Source organism: Artemia franciscana, chromosome 9, assembly GCF_032884065.1.
Source record: "Artemia franciscana chromosome 9, ASM3288406v1, whole genome shotgun sequence".
In the NCBI taxonomy this organism is placed as follows: domain Eukaryota; kingdom Metazoa; phylum Arthropoda; class Branchiopoda; order Anostraca; family Artemiidae; genus Artemia; species Artemia franciscana.
Genome location: NC_088871.1, coordinates 28,620,872 through 28,636,145, shown reverse-complemented (window position 1 = coordinate 28,636,145; position 15,274 = coordinate 28,620,872). Strand labels below are relative to the sequence as shown.

The window sequence follows — 15,274 nt, the reverse complement described above, 5'->3', positions numbered from 1 at the left end:
CAAAAAGTACTACAATCCCTATTATTGAAGATATCTGGATTTCAACTTTTTACTAGCCTGGAACAGACGAACTGTAGAACAGAAATTGGAATATTTGTTAGAGATGTTATCAATATCATAGCTATAAATAATAGAAAAGATGTGATTCCAAAAATTATACAAAGTTGGGTATAAAGAATACCTTGATCTTGTGAAAAATTTTATGTGGGATGAACACACAAAAATTTAGAAAATAGATTACAATAGCATAAAAATGCAATAGATTGTTCTTTAAAATATGATAAAAAAAAAACAGAAACTTCTGAATCAGCAGTGGCAGAGCCTTTGTTTGACCTTCCACACCACAGTACACTATTTTATTGAAAAAAATAAATTGGCACTTCTGTTGGACTTTTAAAAAGTTTCCAAAAAATAATAGAAATACAAAAAAAACTATTTATAGGGGAATTAGTATCAATAAGGAATATAGATTGAATCCAATTTACAATAACGTAATTAAAAGACAGGTCAACACCTCAAATACTTTAAGCAATGACACAGGGGCAGATCTAGAGAAAACTCTTGGGGGAGGACAATGTGTAAAGGACGCCAATGAGCAAAATCTGGGGGGATGTGACAAGGGTGCCAATAATTGGGCAAATAGACAAATTTATTGTAAAAAAATAAAAAACAGGGCAAGAGGGCGCAAAAAAATCTTGGGGGCACACCCCCCCTGGATCCAGCAGTGCAATGATATTTTGCATAATGAGCTCCAAAAAGTGTCAACCTTATAAATAAAGATCAGGATAAAATTAATTCTGGAAAGAGGCAATGTGCTCCTGCTGGATTACCAAATGAAAGAGCCATTCTATTTTGTAATAAATAATCTTGACCTGTCTCCAATTATTACCTTTGATTTATTCTAGAGTTTATTCTGTTATAACCTTTTAAATTCAAACATGGGTTGAAGGCTATGCAATTGTTTCCTTTATTTGTAATATGAATATTTTTTCCTGTTGATAAAGGCTTCCAGATGTGAAGCCAAAATAATTAGATTTTTTTATTATTAAAAGTTTGTGTTTATCGTTTTTGTCCATTGTCCTTGTTTAAGATAGTATAACGTTTTTCTATTATTAGTTTCATTTGTTACATATGTCAACATTCTCGATCTCCCTTGATCAATGCCCCTCCGATTGAATCTGTATGGCTTGATACTGTTTCCAGACCAAAAATATCTGCATTGGGTGAATTTATAGTAGTCTTTGTGTACCTTCCTTTGAAGAATTTGAATTGGCTCTCATAAACATCACTGATAAAATAGTCTCTTCAGCATCATCAAATAATCATACTGATTAAATAATTGCAAGCTACTTCAGTTTTCTCATTATGCGGTGGATTGATGGCCTTTTATCATTGACACAACTATCACTACAAATTCACCTTTTGTGACCTGTTTATTTGATAATTTTCTTCACCAAACTGTTGATAAGCCAATAAGATACAGAATTGACCAGGATAAATCCTCGTTGGACCTTGTAATTTTTGGTGATCCTGAATTCTTTATAAAAAAAATGAATTCTTCAATCCTATGGATGAAAGTGACCATTTAGTTGTCCTGTCTGTCTGTAATCAATAGTTGTCCACAACCTCTTCCCTGCACTAAGACATTTAATAGCTTCCAAGTCATAGAACAGGAATTTGCATAAATCGATTGGCCATAATTCATTACAAATAGTATAAATGAATCATGATTAAACTTCAATGAACTAATCTTATCTCCAAATAATAAACGCCCTTGTATCACCTTTCAAAAGCGACCCAAAACACTTCCATTTCTAAAAAAAAAAGTCGAAAGACTGATCAACAAGAAAGCCAAACCCAGGAAATAAAATACAGAGACCCAGAACCACTGGCTAAAACTAAAAAAGGCTCAAAATCTTGTTCCTAGTGTCATTAGGAAACTGAGATGTCATAAAAAGGAAAAGATTGCCTCTGATATTAAAGAAAATCATAAATCTTTCTGGAAACATGTTTATGCTAGGAGTCCTAATTATGTATCTGTCCCCGCAATGCCATTATATCACATAACTAGTCCAATACCCAAATTGTTAATTAATGAACAAATGGTTCTTGCTGTTTTTGATAAACTTGGTGTCAAAAAGTCTAAAGGATGAGACAGAATGCATTCCACGCTTTTCAGGGATTGTTGAAATTTCCTCAGCTCTCTTCTATGCAACCTCTTCTCCAAACTAGTTCTCCAAAAGCAGAAACTACCTCCTGAGTGAAAATGTCACATATTCCTCCTATCATAGGCAGTGCAATAGCGCTGCCAAAGTAATGATCGATGTGAGCATATTTTTTTTTTTTTTTTTTTTTTTTTTTTTTTTTTAGAACAGGCACTTTGTTTCAAGTCGCCGTAGAAACTTCTAAAAGGACGCATTGTAAGTTATGCCCTGGGGGCACTTAAGGTTTAAGTTGAAAGGGTGATCATATAAACTCTGGAGGGGGCTCATTGGATTGGTAATCAAAAATTATAGTGCCCTCTTTAAGATAGAGTCATATGAGGGTGGATATTCCCCCCACACCTTGTATTTTCCCGAAATGTATGTGATATACAAATTTTGAGATGGTCATTTGTTGTCATAGAAACTTCTAAAAGGACGCATTGTAAGTTAAGCCCTAGGGGCACTTAAGGTTTAAGTTGAAAGGGTGATCATATAAACTCTGGAGGGGGCTCATTGGATTGGTAATCAAAAGTTACAGTGCCCTCTTTAAGATTCAGAGTCACATGAGGGTGGATATTCCCCCCACAGATTGGGGGTGAATATTTCCAATCCCATAGATTGGAAATTGAAGTGGCTAGTGCCCGTTTTAATAGTCAAAAGTGATTAGAGGGCAATCAGCCCCCCTCTTACATTCCAATGACAATTTTGAGATTGCCATTATGTTCAATGTAGTGAAAAAGTCCAGAAATTATGTTTTTCAGGATGACAACCCCCCACAGCCCTCACGGCAAGGGTTGTAAGTTATGCCCTGGGGGCATGTTAAGGTCATATAGAATGGGTGGTCGTAGAAAATTCAGAGGTGACTCATTGGATTGGTCATCAGAAGTTCTAGTACACACACTTCATATTTTCCTGAAATGAATCTGATAGAAATTTTGAAATGGTCATTTGTTGTCATAGAAACTTCTAAAAAGGCTCATTCAATTAGAAACTGAAAGGGATAATGCCCATTTCAATAGTCGAAAGTGATTGGAGGACAACCAGCCCTCTCTCGCGCCCACCATTTCCCTAAACACATCCAATCATAATTTTGGGATAACCATTTTGTTCAAAATAGTTGAAAGGTCTAGAATTCATGTATTTGAGGATGACAACCCTCCTACAGCCCTCAGGGCAAGGGTTGTAAGTTGTCCTGTGGGGGAAAACAAGGTTTAAAGGGTGTTCATATAAACTTCGAAGGGGCATTGCTAATCAGAAGATTTAGCACCCTTTTGAAGATTCAGAGTGATAGGAGGGTGGATACTCCCCACACACACACACACCTCGTATTTTCCCAAAATCCATCCAATATAAAATGTGAGATGGCCATTTGTTGTCATAGAGACTTCGAAAAAGGCTATTTCAATTGGAAATTGAAAGGGCTAGTGGCCTTTTTAATAATCAAAAGTGATTGGAGGCCAACAAACCCCCCTCCCACGCCCACCATTTTCCCAAACGAACTGCCACTGAAAAAGGTAATCATGTTTGAACTTCATTTTCCAAAAAGACTAAGGGAAAACAGGTGACCCTTTCAGAGAGAGTTGAGGAGAGTGCTGAACTAAATCAAACATATTATGTTTTTACAGATTATTAAAAGAGCGTAACTCATGATTGAATCAATTTGGAACTTTCAGGAAATGATAAGGGACATGATCAATTATTATTTGACTATGCAATTTTTTTTTTTGGTTTTAGACCAGGACACTTCATATAAATGGAGCTGTCGTAGAACTTCGAAAAGGGCTCATTCAATTTAAAATTAAAAGGAATAGTGCCATTTTTAATAGTCGAAAGTGATTGGAGGGCAACTAATCCCCTTTCCATGCCCACCATTTCCACAAACACACCCAATTAAAATGTTGAAGTAACCATTTTGTTCAACATAGTTGAAAGATCCAGGAATTATGTATTTAAAGCTGACAGCCCCCCCCCCATAGCCCTCAGGGCAAAGGTTGTAAATTATGCCCTGGGGGTATTTAAGGTACATATAGAAAGGGTGATCATAAAAACTCCAGAATTGATCATTTGATTGGAAATCAGAGGTTCTACTGCCCTTTTTAAGATTCAAAGTGAACAGAGGGTGGATACTCCCTCACACCTTGTATTGTCCTGAAATACATAGAATGACAACTCCCTTACAGCCCTCAGGGCAAGGATTGTAAGTTATACCCTGGGGGTCGTATAAGGTATATATAGAAAGGGTGATTGTATAAACTTCAGAGGGGGATCATTGGATTGGTAATTAGAAGTTCTAGTACCTTTTTTAAGATTCAGAGTGATTGGAGGGTGAATACCCTCCCCTCACACCTCATATTTTCTTGATATGCATCTGATAGAAATTTTGAGATTGCCTTTTGTTGTCTTAGAAGCTTCGAAAAGAGCTCATTCGATTGGAAATTGAAAGGGCTATCGCCTTTTAAATAGTCGAAACTGATTAGAGGGCAACTAACCCCCCTCCCATGCCCACCACTTCCCAAACTCATTCAATCCGAATTTTTAGACAGCCATTTTGTTCAAGGTAATTGAAAGGTCCTAAAATTATGTTTTTGAGGATGGACCCCTCCCCCAGAGTCATTATGTCAAGGGTTTTCAATTATGCCCTGGGGATATATAAGGTATGTATAGAAATGGTGATCGTATAATTTCCGAGGGGGCTCATTGGATTGGTAATCAGAAGTTCTAGTGCCCTTTTTAAGATGTAGTGATCAGAGGGTGGATACCCCCCACACCTGGTATTTTCCCAAAATGAATCTGATAGAAAATCTACCATGGTCATTTGTTGTCAAAGAAATTTCGAAAAAACCTCATTCGATTGGAAATTGAAAGAGCCAGTGCATTTTTTGATTGTCAAAAGTGATTGGAGGGCAACTAGCCCCCCTCCCACGCCCAACATTTTCCCAAGCGCATCAAATAAAAATTTGAAGATAGTCATTTTGTTCAACATAATTGAAAGATCCGAAAATTATGTCTTTGAGGATGGCATCCCCCCCCACAGCCCCCAGGGCAGGAATTGTAAGTTATGCCCTGGGGGGCATATAAGGTATATATAGAAAGTGTCATTGTATAAACTTCAGAGGGGGCTCATGTATTCGAAATCAGAAGTTATAGTGTTATTTTAAGACTCAAAGATATTGGAGGGTGAATACCCCCACCATGCATCATATTTTCCTGAAATGCATATGTTAGAAATTTTGAGATGGCCATTTGTTATTACAGAAACTTTGAAGACAGATCATTTGATTGAAAATTGAAAGGGCCAGTGCCCTTATTAGTCAAAAATCATCCAATCAAAATTTTGAGACAGCCATTTTGTTCAACATAATTGAAAGGACTGGAAATTATGTCTTTGAGGATGACAACCATTCCCCCCAATGCCCTCAGGGCAAGGTCAGTTATGCCCTGGGGAATATAAAGTATATATAGAAAGGGTTATTATATGAATTTCAGATGGGACTCATTGGATTGGTAATCAGAATTTCTAGTACCCTTTTGAAGAATAACAATGATTGGAGGGTAGACAGCCCCTACCCCTCAAAACCTTGTATTTTCCTGCAATGAATCTCATAGAAATTCTGAGATGACCCTTTTGCTAGTGCCCTTTCTATCAGTCAAAAGTGATTGGAGGGCAACAAATTTTTAATTTATTAAAGTTAAAAATATCAAAAAAAATAAATGTTAAAAATATCAACTTAAAACATATCATGTTTATTTAAATCATACAATAAATAACCAAGTCAAACTCAAAACGAGCGAAACTTCACATCAGTAAAGTTGATAACCCCTATACCTTCCCAAGACCAGAACACAATTGTGCTTTACAGAAAACAAAATATGTTTGAAATCTTTTCACCTTTCTTACTTTTGTTAATAAAATTATCACAACTTTAACAGAGAAATGTCAGTATATGTCAATTTAACTGACAATCCACAGTCATTTGTTTGTTGTTTTTTTTTTTTTTTTTTGGTAAAACACATTTTGTGTTCTGGTCTTGAGAAGGCATAGGAGTTATCAGCCCTACTAATGATAATTTGTGCATGTTTTGAGTTTGACTTGGCTATTTATTGTAACTTCTGTTTGTTTTGAGTTTCATTTACTTATTGATAGTGATTTGTTGTAGTTTTATGCTTGGAAGATTATTTGACTTTATTTTGGATCATTCTTGGCTAAAAGGAGCTCTTTACTTTTCTTTGAAAAACTTATGTTGTCAAAAAGTTTTTTTAAATTAATCTATATAAACAAAATCTAACTATTGCACTGAAAATTACAATCCCATCAGCAAAACTGCAACTGTTGTCAAAGTGTTTGAAAGGTTTGTTAAGCTTAAATCCAGCATTTTGAGAATGATTATATTGCAACACTACTTAACAGAAAATTTCGTATCTTCATGATCCACCTAGACATAGCAGTAGCTTTTGATAAAGTTTGTAATGAGTTCCTTATCACAAAGTTGAAAGCTACAGCTATAGACCTTTCTGTTACATAATGATTATAGCTTACATGACTTCATAGGAGATAGAACCCAAGTTGTCAGAATTTTTGGTTCTGTTTGTGTTCCTTGTTTTTTCCTCATCTATCATAGATTTAAGTGGTGTCCCTCAAAGAACTATTCTTGGACCAATCCTCCTCAACTCCTATACCTTATGCTCCAAATCTTCTTACTCTGTATACAGATGACTCTAAATTAGTGGGTAAAGCCACCACAGCTTCTGATTTGCAATCTACCAGATTGATCTTGACAGTCTTGGAAATTGGGGTGATACATGGCTCCTTGCCTTCATTATTGGTGAATGTCAAGTGATCTATTTCAGCAAATATAAGCAACACCAGCAGTATTTCCTTCAAGCAAGTCATCTCTTGGCAATTTCTGAAGAAAGAGATTTTGTAGCCAATGTTGATGACAAGATAAAACTTCAGCATCCACATAAAGACTGTGTTATCATCTGACTTTCAATTTCTTGCCATTACCAAAAGGACAATCTCAATCCAGCACCCTAGAGTGTGCAAGAGACTGTATTAAGCACTGGGCATCTATCTTCAGATGTACAGGTGACAGTTTGGAGGTTTTGACTTGACTAATAAAACACTGCAGGTAAAGCAAAAAATGAGAGGCTGTCATCCAGCCAGAAGTATTTTCTAAGCTGATCATGATGGCTCCTGGTGATGCTATCTTGAGTAAAATTCCAGACACTGTTTTCCTGGGGAAATAAGCAGATGAGGGACTGTGTTCCCAATGCATTAACACTCTTTCTGCTGATGTGACTTTCCCTGCTTACTTCTGGCCTCACTGTGCAATGATCTTACCAGGCTTGTAAATGTTTTCCAGACTCAATTTGTCAACATTCCAAATGTCTTGTGGTCTGAACATGTTTTTATCTGGACCTTGCCCTAGGTTGTCAAAGAAAGCTCCTACAGTTTGATGGTTGAAAGCAGTTACCTGTCATAAACATTGACCTTCTGGCATTCCCACTGATTTAAGTTTTAAGGCAATCCATAGAACCATGGTACCAATCTTTACCTACAATTCTTCTACTGTCTCCGCTTCCTTTGCATTTCCAGTTACCTGTTATTTCTATACTCTTAGTAATGCCATAAGTGTATGCATTTTTATGTGCTTTTAGGGGAGTACAGTCAAAATGCAGATCAGCCATCATTTTCAAGTAAGTTTTTAGTCCTTTTTCTTGTTCCTCTGTCAAAATTTATCATACATTGTAACAGGATGTAAAGAAACTCAGGTTCAGACTTTGTACAGGGAAATTCACCTTCTCAACTTTTTTCATGCAGTCTTGCAGTGTTATTCTAGGGATACCCATGGCACTTGCAGAGAATCCAACCGAATTTTCATCAACAACACTGAAAAACTGCTGTTTTTTTTCTTGTGGATCCCAGTTACCTATATTTCTTTTCTCCCCTGTTTTACTTTTCAGCATTTTATCTTGAATGAAATCTAACAGGAAAAAAATAGAATTTCAGTTCACCTACCAGTCTGACAGGGTTAAACAATCCCAGAGTTTATTATTTTTGGGGTTTTGAGGTTGCCTTCAACCTCAAATATGCTGTTTAACTAGCTTTTACAAGCATAGCCCACTTTTGGACACCTTGGTATGTCATGCTGAACCTACCCTGGGTATTATGGCCAAACATAGGAATTTGTCATCACACAGGATACCAATTTAGATATTTAATATTGCCTAATTTTAAACTTTTGAATTGAATTCTTTAAACAAGAAAATTTTATCTAGGCCTATCTGTAATGTGATTTGGGTGTTTTGTCTTACAGCTGCCATACTCAACATTGCCATTACAGCTGCCATACTCAACATTGCCATTACAGCTGCCATACTCAAATGTGAACATGAGACAATAATCAGTTTTCGTGGTTTTAACACCAGACAATATTAGCTTTGGCTTGGTGGGAAAATACATTGTAGCTATATTTTAATTAGTTGGGTTAGTTTAGGTCACATATTTAATGTAATGCAGTCTAGACAGCTCACCTTCCATAATTCTTTGTTGTATTGTTCATTATTTTTTAGGGTAAAGTATTATATTTTTATCATATTTTGTTTTATTTCATTATCATTAACAAGTTTATCTTAACAGAACTTGAGTGTGGTGTCTACAAGACAAAAGTACAGTGATTTGTTTCAAATTACTATTATGGTGTTTATGTTTTCTGGAAATTGGAAGTAAGATAATGAGTTTATTGGGCTACAATATTGCTGGAAAAATCCAACATGAAAAGCTAAAGACCAAGTTTTATCAAAATATAGAATAATGAGTTTCTAAGGACCTATGTTCAAAGGACTTGGGAAGCATTCATAAGTACCCCACTCCATCACAGAATTGGCTGCCACCCCTAAACAAAATGCTGCCTATGTAGGATAGGCTAAGCTTAATTTTTGAAATTAAGCAACAGCGTTTATTTTTGTTTAATATGGATATTTACTAGTGGCAAGGCTTCTTCCACAGCAGTTAGTTCAAGCATAGGTTAGTCTACATGAACTAACCTAGGATGGACTAGCCTAGCGTACAGGACTTGCAGCAGAATTTTCTGTCAATTATTTTACTTGGCATACTTACGCATTAATCCAAGAATATTTAGGAATTAAAAAATTGGAAATCGAAAAAAAAGATATAGGCTACCTTCTTTTTTGTTTTTTATTTTCTGTTTGTAAACAAAAATGAAAAAAACATGCGTAGGTGATGGCGCTGAAGTTGTTCTTACCATTGCCATCTAACATGAAATTTTGAATCAAAATTCTTGTAATTGGATTATATTAGCTTCTCATAAAAAAATATTTCAAAGAAGAGCAACAAGCGATAATAATTCCTAAGAAACGCGGAAGTAAAGTCCTCTAATAATCAATGTTTATATTTTTCTGGGTTTCCGCTAATATTAAAGTATTTTGAACCTCTGGAGAATTTCATTTTAGATTTTTATAATTGACTTCAGAAGGAATTCAGGTAAAAAGCATAAATATCCACAATATAAATTAATATTTCATTTGTCTTTTTTGTATTTAATCTGTACTTCTTATAGTTACATCTTGTGACCCTCAAGCTTATAAATAACTTGACAATTTAAGTTACAAAACGTCCTCAATCGTCCTTTACGACGATTGAGCCAACGTTCTTTAGGTTGTTTTCAATTTCAATTCCTACGTCGAAGGAAAGTGACGCTCCAATAAGAGCAATTACAGTAGTTAAAATAAATTTTTAAATGGAAAATGATAAACATCAAAGAATATTCAATCATAATGCACACAAAAATAGCTAGTGCATCTCATTCATTCGTTTTGCACTCCACGGTACTTGGTAAGCTCCACTGCTGGATAAAGGATGTAGTAAAAGGTATAGTTTGGACACCTTTAACCTTTAATAACTTTAACTGCATTTAATAAAATGTACACACGAGGGTTTTAATGACTAATTTTTTAAAATACACATTTGAGCCGTTCAATACTTCAATAACTGAGAAGTGCCTGAGTTATCTAACACCTTTGGTACTCACTTTTATAGATTATGAGCAAGCGTTCGATTGTGTTCATAGAAGATCTTTAGCGAAGGTCCTATCTATGTATGGTATACCAGAAAAAATGCTTTAAAATAATTAGCGATATGCACGAGAATAACTCTGCTACTGTTAGTGTAGAAAATGAGGTTAGCAGTCGGTTTTGTATTAAATCAGGAGTTAAGCAGGGTTGTGTTCTATCCCCCTTTGTATGGATCATTTTGATGGACTTTGTCTCATGGAACATACGAAAGGAAATGGGAGAACAGGATATCTAATGAGAAGAAAAACTTACCTTAATTTAGATTATGCCGATGATCTAAGCATCCTAGATGAAAGTGAGAGCAAATTTAATGAACTTTAGATGTTTTCCGAGTTCAGGGGACTAGAATAGGTTTGAAAATTAATGTTAACAAGGTTAAGTCTTTAAGGTGACTTTGGTAACAAAAAGATTTATCAGATGGACAACTTCACTTGCCTTGATAGCATCAAAGCACAATAGCTCTGCCTAAGTAAAGACCGATGTTGGCACAATGTTTTTTTGTCTTAGACTAGGGCACTTCGTATCGGAACAGATGCCGTAGAAACTTCAAAAAGGACTCATTCGAATAGAAATTGAAATGGCTAGTGCCCTTTTTAATAGTCGAAAGTGACTGGACGGCAACTAACCCCCCTCCCACGCCCACCCTTTCCCCAAACACATCCAATAAAAAATTTTAGACAGCCATTTTGCTCATGCAGTTGAAAAATCTGGAAATTATGTCTTTGAGGATGGCAACCCCCCTGAAGCCCTCAGGGCAAGGGGCTATAAGTTATGCCCAGGGGGTATACAAGTTTTTTTTTATATAGAAAGCGTTGTTGTGCTTTCTTATATAGAAAGCCTTGTAGCCCCTATCAAAAGGGGCTAGTGCCCCTTTTGATAGTCGAAAGTAATTGGAGGGCGAATGCCCCCCTCTCAAGCCCCCATTATTTTTCCAAACAATTCTCACCAAAAATTGTATATAGTCATTTTATTCAAAGTAGTTGTAAAGCCTGGAAATTATGTCTTTGAAGATGACAATCCCCCTCCAGCTCTCAGTACAAGGTTTGTAATTTATGCCCTTTGGCTATATAAGGTTTTCATTGAAAGCGTTCCCGTAAAAGCTTCAAAAAGGGCTGCTTATTCGATTGGAAATTGAGAGAGCTATTGCCCCTTTTGATAGTCGAAAGTAATCGGAGGGTGAATGCCCCCCCCCCGAGCCCATCACTTCTCCAAACGCTTTTGACCGAAACTTTGATGTAGCCATCTTGTTCAAAGTAGTTGAAAAGTCTGGAAATATGTCTTTGAAGATGACAACCCCCCCCCACAGCTCTTAGGACAAGGGCTTAAGTTATGCCCTTTGGTCATATAAGGTTTTTTATAGAAAGCGCTGTCGGAGAAACTTCAAAAAGGGCTCGTATGATTGGAAGTTGAAAGGGCTAGTGTCTTTTCTATTATGCGAAGGTGATCGGAGGGCAAATCTGCCCCCACCCTAACGCCTATCATTTCGCCAAATACTTCCAATCAAACATTATTTGAGATAGCCATTTTGTTCAAAGTATTTAAAAAGTCCAAAAATTGACACATCCTCCCCACAGCCCTCAGGGGTTGTAAGTTATGCCGTTGGGGTATAAGGTTTTTACAGAAAGCCTGGTCATATATACGTTGGAAGAGGCTCATTGGATTGATAGTCAGAAGCTCCAGTGTCCTTTTTAGAGTCAAAGTGATGGGAGGACAGCTAAATCCCCACCCCCACACACACATGCGGTATTGTCCTAAAATGCATCTAATAGAAATTTTGAGATAGCCATCTCATTCAAAATAGTCTAAATATCATATAACAAGGCTTTTGGGGTTGAAACAAACCCCCTGAGCCTGAGGAAAGATGTAAGTTATGCCCAGGGGGCATTTCAAGTATTTATGGAAGGGACGGTTGTATAAGCTTTAGAGGAGGCTCATTTGGTTGGAAATTGGAAGTTCTAGTTTCCCACACACACATGCCGTATTGTCCTAAAATGCATCTAATAGAAATTTTGAGATAGCCATTTCATTCAAAATAGTCTAAATATCATATAACAAGGCTTTTAGGGTTGAAGCAAACTCCCTGAACCTGAGGAAAAAGTTGTAAGTTATGCCCAGGGGGCATTTCAAGTATTTATGGAAGGGACGATTGTATAAGCTTTAGAGGAGGCTCATTTGGTTGGAAATTGGAAGTTCTAGTTTCCTTTTAAGAGTCAGTGTTAGGGCAGCTAACCACGTATAATAATGCCTCTAGAGTTGGAATATCCCCAACCCCCAGCGCACTGAGGATGGGATTATAAGTTATGCACTGGGAGCATATAAGGTTTTTAAGGAATGGGTGGTCGTATAAACTTCAGTTGGTGCTCATTTGATTTGAAATTAGAAGTTAAGAATCAAAAATGATTTGAGAGCAACCAGCCCCCCTCACGCTCATCAATTCCACAAAAATATTCAATCAAAATTTAGATAAATCAAATTTGTTCATTGTAGTCAAAGTGTCCAGAAATTATGTCTTTGAGGGAGACACTCGCGCCCCCACAGCTCTCAGGGCAAGGGTTGTAAGCTATACCCCGAAGTTATTTAAGGCTCTTGGTGGTCGTATATACAATAAGAGGACTCATTGGATTTGCAGTCGGAATTTCTACTGCCCTTTTTAAAAGTCAAAGTAATCTGAGGGCAAGCTATCCTCCCTCAATACGTCGTGTTTTCCCGAAATATACGTCGATTTTTTTTTTTTAGACAGTCACCTTATTCAAAATAATCCACAGATCGTATAGCAAGGCCTTTGGGGTTGATAAAAACCACCAGAGCCTGGGGGCCGAGGGTTGTAAGTTAGGCCGCGGGGTTTTTAAGGTTTTTATGGAATGGATGGTTGTTTAACTTTAGAAAAGGCTCATTTGGCTGAAAATTTGAACTTCTAGCACCTTTTTAAGCGTCAAAAGTAATGGAGGACACATAGCCCCCCCCCCTTTTCACGACAACCCTTCTTTTGACCCAATCAAAATTTGGAGTTGACAATTTTGCTCATCGTAGTTGAATGATCGAAAAATTATATCTGAGAGGAAGAACAACCCCACCCCCCTACAGCTCTCAGGGTGAGGATTGTAAGTTATCCTCTGGGGGTGTATAAGGTTCCTATAGAAAGAGTGGTCTTATATGCTTTGGAGAGGACTAGTTGTATTTGCAATCAGAAGTTCTAGTGCCCTTTTTAAGAGTCAGAGTGATCAGAGTGCAGCTAACCCCCCCCCACACACACACCCACAAACACGTCATGTTTTCCCGAGATGCATCCAATAGATTTGGAGACAGTCATTTTATTAAAAATAGTCTAAAGATCATAAAACAAGGCTTTTAAGGTTGATACAAACCACAAGAGCCTGAGGGTGAGGTTTAAAAGTTATACCCCCAGGGTATTTAAAGATCGTATGGAAGGGATGGTTGTATACACTTTAGAAGTTGCTCATTTGGTTAAAATTGGAAGTTCTAGGTCTTTTTTAAGAGTCAATAGTGATAGAGGTCAATATGACCCCCCCCCCCAACTACCCTTGTTTTCACCAAATGTATCTGATTGAATCTGTGCGATGGCAATTTTGTTTAAAACAGTCCAAATAATATATAACAATACCTCCAGGATTGGAAGGACCCCCCCACCCGATCCCCGGGACAAGGGCCTTAAGTAATGCCCCAGGGGTATATAAAGTTATTATGGAGTGGATGGTCGTATTAAATTCGGATAGTTCTCATTTGATTTTAAATTGGAAGCTATAATGCTCTTTTTAAAAGTCAAAGTGATTTGAGAAAGAATAAATGCAGTAGTTGAAAAAGCAGTAGGTATACCATTGCAATGACTACTATTACAACTATGCCTAAGGGTATGAAGGTGAAATTCTTAGAGAATATTTCAGAAATTTCTGTTGTACGGATGACAACATGCCATACGTATACAGGTTGTCAAAAGGGCATATCAGCAATATCTTTGGAACAGTTTTGTGTGTGAAATTAAAACTTAGAAGGTTTAATGTGGGGGATGTTGAATACTCTGGGCCATAGTACTACTGCTTCCACTCCTACTACTGCTATTATTATTATTATTATTATTATTATTATTATTGCTACTACTACAACTAGCTAAAACTACTATTATTAACCCTACTTCTGCTGCTACTACTATAACTATTGGTGCTACTACTACTACTAATAAACCTAAGGGTATTAAGGCGAAAATTTGAGTAATTTCGTAACTGTATTGAATTAATCGAAACACATTATGCCCACATAGGCTGTCAAAAAGACGTATCAGCAATGCTTCAGGAAGGGTTGATGGTAGTAAGTTAAATATTTTATCTTGTGTTGAAGGGGATGTTGAAAAAAAAAGCTGCTATGTGCATAGAAACCAACTATAATCATGTAGATTTTCAATAGGGTGACAAAGCAATATTATAATAACGGCTTATATTATTAAGTTAGACCTTTCAGGGTAAGTTGTGACGGATTTTGAACTAGCCGAAAGATACTATGTGTAAACTTTTGATACTACATCTACGGTTACTGTGACTAATGACACTTAAAGGCCTTAAGTTGAAAAAGATAGGAGGAGTTTCAATTAAACGAAAAAACTATACACATGCAAGTATTAAAATGACATTATAAGCAATATAATAGGCAGTGCTGCTAAATCATAACAAGTAATATCATTAGTATTTTAAAAAAGAGAGAAAAAGATCAAAAATGGGTTTTCTTTTAAAGCCAAACAAGAATACTGAAAAAAGACACAAAGAGAACATTTCGTGAAAACAACCGCCACTCTTCTTCATCGTGAACAAAATAGTATATTCAACGAAAATCCCGAAGAAAAACCCAACTAAACATTCGCGGAAAGTCAATGTGAAAAAAAAAACTATGAAAAAACCCATAAATCAAAAGCTAAATAAAATTCAATAAAAGCCAAAAATTATAAGAATTAAAACCAAATACCTCAC

At 36.4% G+C, this 15,274-nt stretch overlaps 1 protein-coding gene across 5 annotated transcripts in view; it reads right to left on the bottom strand.

The window, feature by feature from the left end:
* Positions 1–9,447, bottom strand: part of LOC136031233 (myocyte-specific enhancer factor 2-like) — a 182,428-nt gene extending 172,981 nt beyond the window's left edge. For 4 of the 5 annotated variants that reach the window (XM_065710635.1, XM_065710634.1, XM_065710628.1 and 1 more), the window contains exon 1: positions 9,388–9,447. The gene's annotated coding sequence lies outside the window, so the exon portion shown is untranslated. Of the gene's footprint in view, positions 1–9,324; positions 9,344–9,387 lie in introns of those variants that run through there. The other variant, XM_065710632.1, reaches the window with a different exon arrangement.
* Between the last annotated feature and the right edge of the window lie 5,827 nt (positions 9,448–15,274).